The sequence below is a fragment of the Podarcis bocagei genome (genome assembly GCF_964188305.1).
Source record: "Podarcis bocagei genome assembly, chromosome: 3".
Classification (NCBI taxonomy): Eukaryota; Metazoa; Chordata; class Lepidosauria; order Squamata; family Lacertidae; genus Podarcis; species Podarcis bocagei.
The window spans coordinates 20,370,973-20,385,715 of NC_138127.1; the positions used below are offsets into that span (position 1 = coordinate 20,370,973).

General features: G+C 41.1%; 1 protein-coding gene and 2 long non-coding RNA genes across 10 annotated transcripts in view; 1 reads left to right on the forward strand and 2 right to left on the reverse strand.

The window, feature by feature from the left end:
- Window positions 1–14,743, reverse strand: part of EYS (eyes shut homolog) — a 537,363-nt gene that overhangs the window by 243,630 nt on the left and 278,990 nt on the right. The window lies entirely within an intron of this gene.
- Window positions 10,447–11,677, reverse strand: LOC308583273. Its single transcript, XR_014006153.1, has 2 exons — window positions 11,551–11,677; window positions 10,447–11,170 (listed from the first exon to the last, which is right to left on the reverse strand). It is a non-coding gene; the product is annotated as an uncharacterized lncRNA (long non-coding RNA).
- LOC308583266 lies at window positions 12,378–13,337 on the forward strand. Its single transcript, XR_014006143.1, has 2 exons — window positions 12,378–12,453; window positions 12,911–13,337. It is a non-coding gene; the product is annotated as an uncharacterized lncRNA (long non-coding RNA).

Here is a 14,743-nt window from a genome sequence, read left to right on the forward strand (position 1 = left end):
AAAGATTTTACATGAGGTGAATATTTTGTGTGACTTTTCCAATATGAAATTTCACTGCTTTTATTGTTGGTATTATACTATGCAAGTTTTTTCACATACTTTATTTAAGTAATACTTACAACAGCCCTGTAAGGTAGTTCATTTTTATGATTGCAAATGGCAGCAGAAGCCGGATTTGCCTAAAACCACCTTCTGAGTTTATGACTGATATGAGATGTGAAGTAGTGGCTTTCTGGCTCACGCTTCATGACTATTTGAACAACAAATTTTTTATTTTGACATTTTAATTTCCCTGCACCCCATATCACAGGAGGACACGAAAGGTGCTTGATAAAAGCATATATGGATTGTAGTCACCCAAGTAGCACTGAGCAGAATTTCACAGTACATTAAATGTTCAAAAATCTGGCTGCTTCTACTTGAGTAGATTACAAATGGAAACAGAAGAGAAAATAGCACTTTGCTTAAAACCAGAGAACACAAAAACTACAAATATAGGAGTAGCCCTATAAGCATGCCCTCCTCTTTTTAGCAGGAGAGTTTTTATCTTAGCTGGTTCACACATGTTTTGTTTTAATTATTCGGTGGAGTGTTTTAAAAAAAAAAACTATTATTAACTCTTACTCCCAGTTGTCATTAAGAAACTGGATAGAAACTGAATAAAAAGCTGACTTAACAAAATTAAGCCAGTTGGGCATTTTGGAACTCCTACATGCAGAAATTCAAACTAAACACCCTACCCATTTTCAACACACCTACAGAAAATCTGATACTAAACACTGTGGAAGCCATGGAAACAGCCAGCTCCCAGGCTGATCTAAAAACAACCTGGATTGGCTGCCCCTGAAAGGTCTAATAAAATCACTGGAGTAAAAAAAACCAAAAAAAAAAACCTTAACCATGAATTTATCTAATCATCTTTTAAAGACCATTAGCTGGTGGTCATCAGCATAGCTGGTAGCAGTGACGGCCACTGTCTGAAGAAGGCACAGCTTGGGGAGGGGAAACTTAGCCATGCAGGGTTCCTTGCATTTGGTGCCATACTTAGTTGCCATGCCTAAATGTCCTAGAGGTCAGGAGGCTATAGTCAAAGCAACATCACAGGTAGGCATCATTGGTAATGTGCGGAGACCGCCCCCAGCAAGGGATGCACCATAAGCCTCTGGAGTTTCCTGATCCCCTTCTTCCTTGCTACTACTGCCTGTTCTCCTGCCCTACTCAAGCAAGGAGAAGGAGCAGCATCTGCCCACCATACCCTCTCACACTGGGCGGTGGTGTGGAGTGGGGCCAAAGGCAAAGAAGGGCTGAATTTGGTGTTAGCAGCAGCAGCAAAGAGCCCACCAGAGACACCAGGCTCATGGGCCCTCTCCACCTGTGAAAAAGGGCCATAGATCCATGGCAGACCACCAGCCTTGCCTGCAGAATGTCTCAGGTTAAATCCTTGGCATCTCCAGGTAGGAATGAGAAAAATCCCTACCCGAAAACCCTGGAGAGCTGCTGCCAGTGAGTTCAGACTCAGCTAAATGAACCAAGGGAAGGGGTGTTGCTGTGTTCCTAACCTGAAGATAGCACTATATACGGTGCTGGCATACTATGTTGTCATTCATGAGATCTACACTAAAAGTTAAACTCTCAAGCTCACTAGACTCCATCACAATGGTACTGTTTTTGTTCTTTCCTGGACTACAAAAATGAGGGAAGGGGGAAGAGATTGTGATGTTCGCAGCAGGCTAGAAATATGTGGCTGGTAATATGTGTCTTCTGCTTGGTGGGCCCACAGTGTATGTCAGATTATACTAAATTTTAGAGGGAAAAGGAGTATGATGCAAAATAGAATGGCTTCACAAAAGACTTTGTGTTTGTGTGTGCGCTTTAAATTCGAATGACTGACCTTAAATCAAATATTCCCTTTTACTAAGACCTTTAAGAAGTGAAAATAAAATGTAAACTACCAATGATTGGTTGCTGTTGTTGCTTAAATAACAACCTCAATCTGTCTTGAGTTATATTGTACAACTCTCTATCGCACTCCTTCAGTGGAAGCCTGTGGATCTAAGCCTCAGCAGTAAAACCATGGTTGTGCACAAACAAATTTTGGTTCTACATAGAACCAGAGGCAAAGCACAGATCAGTTTCCGTTTACACAAAAGCAAGATTTTAGTGGTTCTGAAGAAGGTAAAATGCCACAAAATATTACAATGCTTCAGGCAAACAAAACAAAACAAAACAAAAAATCCTCAGTGACATCTCCAACTTATTTATGTTGGGCAGCATGAAGAATATCCTTATGGACATGTTTAGGGAGAGGCTTGTGCTGCAAGTGTTACCATGCTCCATTTGTTAAGTGTCTTTGGCTACCCTCTTCCCCCTGTAGACGTTTCATCCATGTTTTCAGTGATGGAAGAGAAAGGCCACCATGTTAATTAGATGACTTGAGCAATCACACAACACAAACAAGGGCAGGAAATAGTCTACATGTGCCAAGTCAGCAATCAGTCTTTAGTAAACAATTCATAATTTTTGCAGTCTCTTTGCAGATCATATGCAAATAGGGAGTGGGGCCTATGTGTACTAAACAAGTGCTTTTCTCTCGATCATTTTAACTAGCTTCTGAACCAGTTTGATTGAGTAGTAGTTGCAAACATGCTTATTATTATTATTATTTCAGGGCAGAAGAGGTCCTGGGAAAGGACGGGTTCATAATGGTACAACAGGTTCATCCAAGCTTTTCATCTGCACTTCAAACTGTTCATCAAAGTCCAGGGAAGTAAATAGCTGCCAGGATAAAGAAGTACTATAGAATGCCACAGAAATATTTGTTGCATTTGATATTATTAAGCAAAATATCTGAATAAAAAAATAAATATACAGAAATAAGACCAAAATAGGTCTACAGTGATATATAACATCCACCCTCTTATCAGATCACAGAATTCTACTTTTAAATGTTTTAACACCTCTTTTCCTGAAGTGCATTATCAAGACTTTTTCAATTAGACCATAAAAGCATTTCTGATCACATTTACATATCATCTCTTTCTTTGTAATCCTAGTGTTACCAATGAATAGAATACCTGTAGCTGTGACCACATGCCATTATTGCTTTTTTATGGATACATGACTGAAAGCAGCAAAGGACTGCATTTGAATAAAATGTTGCTCTAGTCAGCATAATTATTACCACTAGGGAAACTGGACTCCCCCCCAAAAAAACCCCAATACTTTCTCCAGAGGGTTGGGAGACCCTACAGAACAGCTCACAGGGAAGGGAGAGGGGAGATTCTTCTGTCAGGAAAGCATAAATGCTTGCAATGAAGGAATAATATCCTTCGTGCTATGTTGAATACAACCCATATTTTCCTCAAACTTTCATAGTATTCCAGAGTGGCTTTAGGGCTCTCAGATGGTAAAGGAAATCTTATTCAGTTAATTGCATGCTGTGCAGTGCGGACCTCAGCACACTTACTATAGAGTAAGTAGGCTCTATTGAACTCAACAGGACTTACTCCTGCACAGTGAATCCATTAGCAGTATAACCCTATGCAAGTTTACACAGAAGTGAGTCCTCCTGGATGTGATTTCAGGTGAGTAAGCATAGGATAGCAGCCTACACTGAAAAATATTTGCATTTGAGTGAAACAATTCTCCCATGTGTGAAATACCTCTTCTAATATGGTGCTTTTTCTAAGTATTATGCATTAAAAGAATTAGCACTAAAAAATAAGACTGGAGGCACTTTTTGATTGATCAAAGACTGTCACACTGATTATTCTAACTGGTTGACTAGATCTGAAAGTCTCTTATCTGGGAGTAAGTCCCATTTAAGTCAGTTGGGCTGCATCTGAGTAGACATGCACAGGATTGCACACTAAATGCTGCAGCATCAATATCCCACCCCCCACCTTTTAGGCTAGTTGTAGCTGTAAAGGGAGCCACATAAAGATGAATGCAGCACTTGAGCAAAGAACCAGCTATTCCATCTCCAGATCGCAAAAATACAGATCTCTGTCTCTCTTTCTTTCTCACACACATACAAATAAATTTAAAGAGACACAAAATGCCAAAAAAGGGCAAAGAAATCCACATTCTTTCTAACATTCTCAGATGGGCATTGAAAATACATATTTCACAGCTGCTCAAACAACCATTGGCGCAAAGTATGGTTTTTGTGGCTCCACTTTTCAGAAGTCCACACAAATCAATTTGGAACATGCCCCCTTTCCCCCTTTATTTATGGCTTATACTTGAATTCTTAGGTTGCTTTCTGCATAGCCTCTTGCTTTAGAACAGAATGTACTTATAGCCATGTTGGCTCAGCTAGCTGGAATAAAAGTACTGGAATGATCCTTAGTTGCTATGTTTCCAAACACAGTGCTATTTGGATATAATACTCCTCACCTTTGGTTCTACACAAGAACCCAGAATTACAAGGAACCCACGAAATTAAAAGACGCCTGCTCCTTGGGAGAAAGGCGATGGCAAACCTAGACAACATCTTAAAAAGCAGAGACATCACCTTGCCAACAAAGGTCCGTATAGTAAAAGCCATGGTTTTCCCAGTAGTGATGTATGGAAGTGAGAGCTGGACCATAAAGAAGGCTGATTGCCGAAGAATTGATGCTTTTGAATTATGGTGCTGGAGGAGACTCTTGAGAGTCCCATGGAGTGCAAGAAGATCAAACGCATCCATTCTTAAGGAAATTAGCCCTGAGTGCTCACTGGAAGGACAGATCGTGAAGCTGAGGCTCCAATACTTTGGCCACCTCATGAGAAGAGAAGACTCCCTGGAAAAGACCCTGATGTTGGGAAAGATGGAGGGCACAAGGAGAAGGGGACAACAGAGAATGAGATGGTTGGATGGTGTTCTCGAAGCTACCAGCATGAGTTTGACCAAACTGCGGGAGGCAGTGGAAGACAGGAGTGCCTGGCGTGCTCTGGTCCATGGGGTCACGAAGAGTCGGACACGACTAAACGACTAAACAACAACAACATGTTTTATTCTGTCAGAGAAGTCTGTGCTGCATGACGTGCTGAGAGTTATGGCTGTGTTTATCCTCACAAAGTTGAAATGTCCTCTAATGTGGCATGCTATGCCAACAATAAAGTGTGGTTAACACCCAGAACTACTTTCAGTGGAGCCCATAAGGGGCTCTTGGGCAAAGAAAAGCAACAGTTATGAATAAACCCTCTTTAAAACTCACTTTGTCATAACCGAGAGCAGCCCAAAGACTTTGGGAGATGGCAGAGTGCTAAGGCACTGAGGATGTTATTATTACCTTGTGCCATTTCTTAAAGAAAGAAAGAAAGAAAGAAAGAAAGAGAAGGTGCTCACTTTTAACATTTGAAAAAAAGGTACTGGTACTGCATACCCTTGAGTACCCCCAGAAAAAAGCACTGCCTTGTGCAACACAGTGCCTTTCTAACCATGCAAATATCTGCCATGGAACAAACATGTCTTATTCGCCTTGCAAGAAAATGAACCTCTGCATTTAAAAAACTCATGTGGAGCTCTATCCCTTTTCTCTTAGAGAAGAACAATAATAGTCATGATTACACTCAATAGGCTTCAGTGCCATATATATGCTGATGAAGGCTCCGTTTACAACTTGCTGTTAGTAAGAAGAAGGAAAAAACCCAACAAAGGAATGCTGAAACAATTTGATTTGGTTTTTTTAAAAATAAAATAAAATAAATGCAAAGACAGCTTAGGCCATTTCTGACATGCCATCTGCCTGAGGGGCCCAGTGTCCGACTGAGCAGGACTCTGATTCAGTTGGTGCACCAGTTGCCCCACTTGAGAATGAGCCCTCAGCACACATATAGCACTTCTTCATTGTGCCAGCCTGCAGATGTGGTTCTTGTTTTATTTATTTATATTTTAGAAATATTTCTATACCACAATTTCATTTTTTAAAAAATCAATGTGGTTCACAACCATTAAAATGCAATAAGACTAAAGCAAAAAAATTAAATAAAATAAAAAATCATTACCAGCTGACTATTACAGAAAAGCTTTATTCTTAATTGTCTGCTTAAGCATGGCAGCAAACACTTGAAAGTCAATACAGACGGTGCCTGCTGAATCTCTATTGGAGGAACATGCCCCATAACCCTGAAGGCTTGGTTTCATGTTGATGTCACATGAGCCTGATCAATTCATGGAACAACCAGCTATGCTCCTACAGATGATCTCAGTGACTGAGGTGGGATATAAGGGTTCAGGCCGTCCCTAAGTTATCCTGGACCTAAGTTGTCTTGTAAATTAATGCAAGGACCTTGAATCTGGCTCAGTAGTAGATGGTCAACCAGTGCAACTGTTTTAACAACAGTGTTCCCATGTTGGCAGTTGTGTGCCTCCATTAGAAGTCTTGCTGGCACACACTTCACCAGCTGGAGCTTCCAGACCAAGCCCAAGGGCAGCCTTGGGGTTACCAACACATAGACTACTGTGGTCTACCATCACCGCTGGAGTCTGAGGCTGATTCCCTTCCAGCTTCTCCTTCTCCACTACCATGCAGCAAAATGTCAATGTGGAATAGGCTGCACAGGCTTCTTTAAATGAAGGGGACTGCATTGAAGGGGGGGGGGACGATTTCTGTTAACTGGTTTTCTTTTTGAACATTCAGTTTGGATGTTGGTGGAGGTGTAGATTTAAAATGCTATAATTCTGTTGGATTTAATAGGATTAAATTAGACTTAAGTGAAATGGTTTGGCTTAATTGTGTTGTGGTACTAGCTGATAGTGATGTAGATTAATTTATGTTGAAATAGCTATTAAACAGAGCCCCTCATCTACTAACTCTTATTTTTGGATTTCAAAAAGAAAAAGAGTCTGCATGAAACACTCAGAGAAAGTAAGCCACGGAAACTCTTTATCTCTGTTGTGTTCAAATGAAGATTACTGGAGGGGAAATAAAATCAAAATCCTAGTCCCTTCTTAAATATTGCATAGCAAGGATAACCAGAATGCTTTCGTGAGATATAAGAATGGACAAAGCAGCATGCAAAAAGAACCAAAACCTGAAATGATGCTTTACGTTTTTATTTTTATTTTTCTTTTACAGCAACGTAATATTTCTTTCACATCACGCTTTACCAAAATAGAAACAGATTGTCTGTAGGCTCACAAACGCAGAAGAAAATTCTGTCATCCATTACGGCTACATTCCTATAATATTTCTGAAAAATAATATTATCATTATTATTGATTGAATGTGTTTTTTGCTTTTGTGCAGGAAAAATAATAATATATAGTCACACAAAGAAAAAGATACAATAAAGCAGCAAATGAAATACATCTTTTTTTAAAAAAAAAAAGATAAAATGAACAACTCAGCAAATACCAACTGTAATAATAATTTAAAAATCAAACTGATATTGGAAAAGCTTGAAGAAAGAGGTAGATTTTCACTGGTTGGTGAAAGAAGACAAATGTTTTCCCTTAGCTGTTGATTCTGTGGAGTGGTTGCTATCAAAGAAAAAGTCCTGTTCCTTAGCCCTTAAGGATTTATTTTTTTTAATGCATAATGCATATTGCTGCACAATGAAGAGCTGAATTTAAGACTGGGAAAACGAGAAACTGAGGGTACTGAAACTGGAAGATCCCACCACCTATCAACTGAATCATTGATGAGAAGATCCTTCCACACTTTGCTGGGTGAAAGAAAAATAAATATATCAATAAGAAATATTTAAGGCAGAGGAAGGTTTGGGGCTTTGCTGTTACATATGGAAATTGCAATATTTGCATAAGCGGATGCAAAACACCTTGAAATTATTTGGTTAATTGAACAATATAGAAATTAAAGTGTCTAAGATAATTCTCTATCAACTTATTGTCTAATAGCTCCCATTCTAAGTATAGCTTCTGGCTTAATTCTTCAGCACAAGCATTTGAAAATAATCCATGATTAAGGAGGATACAATCCTGGGGGTACAAACATTTCCAAAAAGTAATCAAGACAATTTCAAATATATGTACACATATATTGCTGTATTGCCTACAATGAACTTCCCAGCAGTAATGAAGTTTTGCAACTACCGATTATAACTGGTGTTGGCAGCATTGATTTTTCTTTGCTGTTGTCTTTGACTGGTAAAAGGATTGCACATCCCTTCTTCCATGCGACAGAGGGACATGTGAATATTGGTAAGTTAAGTTTAATACAAACACAGATCTGTCTCCTGTAACATGGCCACAGGTTTTTTTTTGAAAGCTATATTAGGTTCTGTTTGTACAATTGGGACTGTAAACACTACAAAATGTGGTGAGTTCATCACTATCTACAAAGCCATCTACATTTTGTTTCCTAGCAAAGTCATTTTGCAGTGGAACTTCATTTGTTTTTATCACTGCAGTGGATAGACTTCTGTGAATCACCTGCAGTTAGTGGGTCTTCTGCTGCCTTGGGAAGTGTTCAATGGTGCCAACTACTGATGGCATGTGTAAATTGAACTAGGCCAAAAAGTCAGAGTTCAACACCACTCTTTAAGTGGGAAAAGCCAATGGGTTAGGTCAGAAAGAGCATACAATGGTAGAACTTTCAAAATAGGGCAGCTTTCTTGTACTCCCGACTGCTTGGGAGCAAAACCCCAATACACTGGTGGGGACCTTTTTTCAGTCCCAGTTCCATCAGGAGCAACTTGTAGTTCCCAATGCAAAGGTAGGCAGTACAGTGGATGTGTGGACTAGGGAGAGCCATCTGAGAGTCAAATAGGGAAGTCCTGAGGACAGTATATGGCCCCTGACCCTGAGATTCACCATCCCTGCTTTAATGAGACTCGGTTCCTCTGAAACTGCATCACAGAGAGACAGAACAACTTCATCTTTTGTTAGAGAGGCAAGGGAATCTCAACTCAGTTCACCTCTCGCTAGTTAAGAGTTATCTAACTGCTTTACCAGATTATCTGGTCTGGTAATGGAGCCTTAGTGAAAGTGTCTATTCCACAGTGCTGAAATATGTTTTCACTTCCATACATTTAGTTCTTGAAAACAGGCAGGAACATTAAGCAAAATAATAGAAACGACAGCATCACCACCACTGCTGCTGCTACTACAATTATTATAAACAACGTGTTTTATGCAATTTTTTGTCAGTCATCTCTTGACAGGCAGCAAAAGCAGTCCAATAATCAATATAGATATGTAGGACTAATAAATAAAATCTTTCCCATGCTGACCTAATGCTATTTATCTTTCCCCAATGTTTCTTAGTGGCACAGGCTTGTGCACACACAAAACTAGGAACATTCTTGCTGGGATTAACCCCTTTGCCTATATTATTGTTGTTGTCCTGTTCACAAGTTCTCTAATATATATATATATATATATATATATATATATATATATATATATATATATTGGATTTGTGTGTGTATATATATATATACACGCACACATATATATATATACACACACAAATCCAACCTTGCTGTAACATTTTCTTCCCTATTAATTTTGATGTGAGGGAAGTGTGTAATGGCCATTAATATCTAGCCTCCATATGGAACTTGGCAGTTCCAGTTGCCTAGCAACCACCAGCCGACTTTGTGTGAGAAACAGAAAGCCGCAGCAAGATTAGGAAGGGTTAGATGCTTTCACATTGCCAGGCTGGGCAGAAAGCTTAAAGGAATCTACACAGAAAACTGACCCGGAAAGCTGAGATACACTAACTTTCCCCGCGTATCCTAATTCATTTACGTCACTGGAAGGCACTAAACTTCACATTATGCAGGATATCTTTGAATGATCTCCCAAAGTGTCATTTTTACTTAAAAGCTAGCACAGTGGTGCTGGTGGTGTGTTGCTGGGTAGGCGTGGGTATGCACAGATTTTTGTGTGAATTGGATTAGAGCAGCACTACAGGGGGAAGGAAGGACAACCTTTCCTCCCCACCATTTTCTGAATTTAAATTTCGCCCCCTCGGGGAGAAGGATGCAGGTGCCTGTATTTTCCCACAGTGGGCTACACAGCAGCTGAGGGGGATTTTGACAGCACATAGGACAGGGTTAAATCCCTTTCCCCCAGCACTGATGCTTCAATCCAATTTTGGGGCCTCCAAGGTGGCTGCTTAGTGAAAATACATTTGTTGGGAGATCAGAGATCTCGCACATAATATGTAGTTTGGCCTTAATATTGTACTGTCTGCAGCTCAGAGGGTGGCCCCAAACTAGATTTTAAAACCTTATTGCTTTTTTATTTGCTATTTAGTTTTCTTGCAGCTCAGCATTACTGCTAGACCATTTAAATGTGCAAGCATTTCTAGGGGGGTTGTTTATACAAAATAAGCAATGGCTGTTTTCAATCTAAACTTCCCATGGTCAGGAATCTCAGCTTTAAATAGCCAAACAAAGACCAAAGGCGCTTGTGCATTTTGTTGTGCTGCTAAGCAAAATGCCACCTTATGCTTTGGGTTGGATTTTTATATTTGATTTTTTTAAAAAAAATAATTGTTTCTAACTGCCGTGGAAAAGAGGAATAACCAGTAAATGAAGGAATGATGGGTTACCACTGAATTTTATGGAAAACCATACACAGAATTCTGTCTGAGTTTAATTGGAAATTTAAGGTGTCATCCAATAGTCCTTGGAAAAGCATCTTGAGGGCCATAGTGCAGATGGGATCTCCATCTCTGACATCAGGGAAAAGGAAAGTGTGGCAATTCCACCTCTTTCTTCCCCTTCCTCTTCCTACTCCTCTCATAATTATCATGGTGATTGAGGCTGCAATTCTATAATCACTTATCCTCTGACATCAGGGATGGAGCTCAGAGATCAAATTCCAGTGTTGGATATTAACCACCAGCCCTGTCACTTCTTGATCCTCTGAAACCTTAGCCCAACCAACATCAGGGTCCTGACACTGACAGAGCCAAAGGGGTGACATGGATTACAGCTAGGGTGGGGATGCCAGTAGCTGGGTGGACACAACATTGAACACATCATCTACTGGAAGCAAAGGTCAGTTTCTCAAATGTACACACCTGTGCTTTACTACAAATTCAACATGGCTACAATTTTCAAGTTAGATGAAAGCTGGTGGTGGGGGTAGGGAGCACGTGAAACAGCAATATTTCACAAGAAACTACAGAGTACCTTTGGATTGTGGGTAATTTAATGTGTACATGTAGGAGTGCGCGGAAGTCAGAGTAAACAGTAATTTGTACACATCCTTAGTTTAAGGTGAAGGGGCACGGGTGGCGCTGTGGGTAAAACCACAGTGCCTAGGACTTGCCGATCGTATGGTCGGTGGTTCGAATCCCTGCGGCGGGGTGAGCTCCCGTCTTTCGGTCCCAGCTCCTGCCCACCTAGCAGTTCGAAAGCACCCCTAAGTGCAAGTAGATAAATAGGGACCGCTTTATAGCGGGAAGGTAAACGGCGTTCCGTGTGCTGCGCTGGTGCAGGCTCGCCAGAGCAGCGATGTCACACTGGCCATGTGACCCGGAAGTGTCTGCGGACGGCGCCGGCTCCCGGCCTCTAGAGTGAGATGAGCGCACAACCCTAGAGTCTGTCAAGACTGGCCCGTACGGGCAGGGGTACCTTTACCTTTACCTTAGTTTAAGGTAGACTATTCGCCAATACCACCCAGGATGTAATATTGCAATATGCCTTTCAAGATACACACAAAATACAAATAAGCCAACTGGAATAGACTCCTACTTCAAATATAATTAGAACATTTTATGTTGAGGAATTCCATTAATTGTATGCACGAATCTAGTGACATAAAAGTGTGTAATTTGCTCTGTTGACTGTGCCAGAGCACTTGAACTAACTAGACCAAAGGAAGTACCATAAAGAAGTTAGATACGCTTTTCTGCACCTAGGGTTGAATATATGTGTATAAAATATAGAGTTCAAAGACACCTGTGCTGACACGACATCACAAAAGATAACAGCATTATGCTGGCACTGCAGAAAGAGATGTCAGTGCAGAGATGCAATATCAGTGTGCAAAGCAACTTCTAGGCAATTCTAGTTAAGGAGGTTTGTGTGCTATTTCCACAAATCTAATCCCTACAGAAGACAAGGGCAGATGCAATACAGTGTCTACTCAAAAGTACATCTCACTGACTTCCAGGTCATATGCATAGAATTGCAGCCTTACACTGCAAGCCTACGTATAGCACTTCAATGAGTTCAACAAACCCATTGAGTTCCATACATTTACTCCCATGGAAGTGGGTATAGAATTGCAGCTTTAGTCTCTGCTGGTTTTTCACAAGTCCACACCAGTGTGCCACAGATACAGGCATTCCATGTTTGTGGCTGGCTCCCCATGGTAAGCATGTGGGCTTGCAAAATAAAGCTACTTGCCTTTTTCTATAATATACACCATATCTAACTGTGTGCCATGTTTAAGGTGTATTTATTTTTTTAAAGGAGAAAATAAAACATCAAATTTATCAAGAATGCAACAGCTAGGTGGCTACTGTCTGGTACAAACAAAGACAGGTAATATTATAACTGTTTCATGCCAGCTTCACTCGTTATATCTTTGTTTCAGGATTCGGTCCAAGGCATTCGTTTTACAGCACAGTCCAGTACATGCCTAAAGGCCACCCCCAAGGAATACTTAAGCCAGAGGCTGTGGGAGGTGATCAAAGAGGGCCCTTAACCCAATAATACCTTGGGTATAACCAATCAAAATTTCCTCATGTGCTCATGCCAACTTAAGCCACTCTAAGCCAATTAGAATTACCCTACAGTGTGATGCAGGCAAAAAAGAGGTGTTCCAAAGGCCAATCAGTGGCTTCCCCCCAAAAATCCTATTCAGCCCCATAAACAACGACTAGCAAAGTCTACACTATATAGGGAGGGAAGGTGCTGCCAGAATAGAAGAGAAGCAGCAGCCATCCCATTCCCTGTTGGATACTAAAGCCCATGTCTCTCGTAACAGCTTCCGTTCCAGGATAAACTGCACAAGGCCTGACCCAGGAGGGGTGTGTGCGTGTGGCAAATTCAGCCCCACTCTAGAGTAGGAGCGGCATATTCCCAGCATCCGTTCTCTTTCAGCTTGCAGTGAAAGAAAAGAGCGTTGTCCAGTGATCACCAACTTGAAAATGAAGACTCTAAAGGGAATAAGATTGTGGCGTTTGATTCAAGAGAAAATTAGAGTTTATTTACAATCTGCACTTGAATGGATTTTCTTTAATGGATTTCCTCAGTGTAGTTTACAGGAGCAGGTCTCATAATGGCAAGGGTGCTGTTTAAACAAGCAATAAAATTTATTAACTTCTAGAAGCATCCAAATGCTCCTCCAAGGCCCAGAACGATACAAAAGCATTACTCAGAACACAAATCAGAGAACATAAAATAAAGAGATTCACTGGTAGTTATTCCCATTTGTCCACCTGTCTGTTTATCTTTGTTCATTCTCTACAAGTTAATTTAACTGTTACAATATAGTGTTAAATCAAAATCGTGTCCTTAAAAAAAACAACCCACTGAGCATCAAAAGGCCACACAGTACTTGAAGACACGTAGTAGAACTTTGGGGTATTATATCACCAGGAACAGAGACCTCCTGCTTTGCCTTGGCACACAGAAGAAAGGAGGAGACAAAATACTTTTCTTTTTTGGAATAATAAAGCCTCTCCTCCTACAAGGGAGGAGTTGTGAGCAGGAGCCAGTTCTCACGTTGGCAGGGGGCGTATTCGGCCCCTTGTGTCAGTTTCCCGGCTGCTGCTTCGTGACCGTCAGCCAGCCAATAGGGCTGGCTTGGGGGTGGGGTTTAGCCGCATTTAAGAGGCAGTGGCAACGGCAGCATTGTGCCCCCATGCTGCTGCCTGGAGTCGTCAGATCACCCGCCCACCCTCCCTTTAGGTCATATTTATGCTTTTGACCTTGCTATGGACTTTGGTTGGTTGTCCCGGTTGCCCAGGGGGCCTGGTAGGATTTTTTTTATCCATTTGGCAAATTGGCAACAGCCTCTTGGTTTTTCGCCTACCTCGTAGCAAATCAGGTATTGGCGGTTAGGCATTGGAATATGTGTCGTGTGTTGGAGGGCAGGTTGTGGCCATCACCTACCCCTCCCCTTGTTGGGTATTCCGTTAAAGGAATCCTGTGGTCGTGGATCCTGTCCGATGCTCTGCTGGTGACTAGGGCCATGGCACGACCCCTGGTGACATCAGAGGAAGCTTCCAATTGTATTTGCATCAACAAGCTCCTCCCATTAGCTGTTAAGCTTTGGATGACTCCCCACTGAGCGGGGTGGAGTCATATAGAGAGGTTAGGAGAGGTTAGGCTGGCCTCAACCAAAGCCAGGGCTTTTTCGGCTGTGGCTCCGATCTGGTGGAACACTCTGTCACAAGAGACTAGGGCCCTGCGGGACTTGACATCTTTCCGCAGGGCCTGCAAGACAGAGCTGTTCCACCAGACCTTTGGCCAGGGCACAGCCTGACTCCCTCCTTTGGCAATCTTCACAGAACTCTAGCCCAAAGGTTGCCATCAATTTGATTTGAATTAATTTTATAATGAAATGATTTTAGAATGTTGTATTATTTTATTGTTGCTAGCCGTCCTGAGCCCGGCTTCGGCTTGGGAGGGCGGGATATAAATAAATTATTATTATTATTATTATTATTATTATTATTATTATTATTATTATTATTTACATTGTTTGATCCAATGCCTAAGCCAATACCATTCACATGCTGTAACCAATAAAGTTATGGCCTTCTTTAGCCCATTAACCTAAAATACATGTGTCCTTGAGTCTTCTTTATCCTTAAGCGGGTGGTGG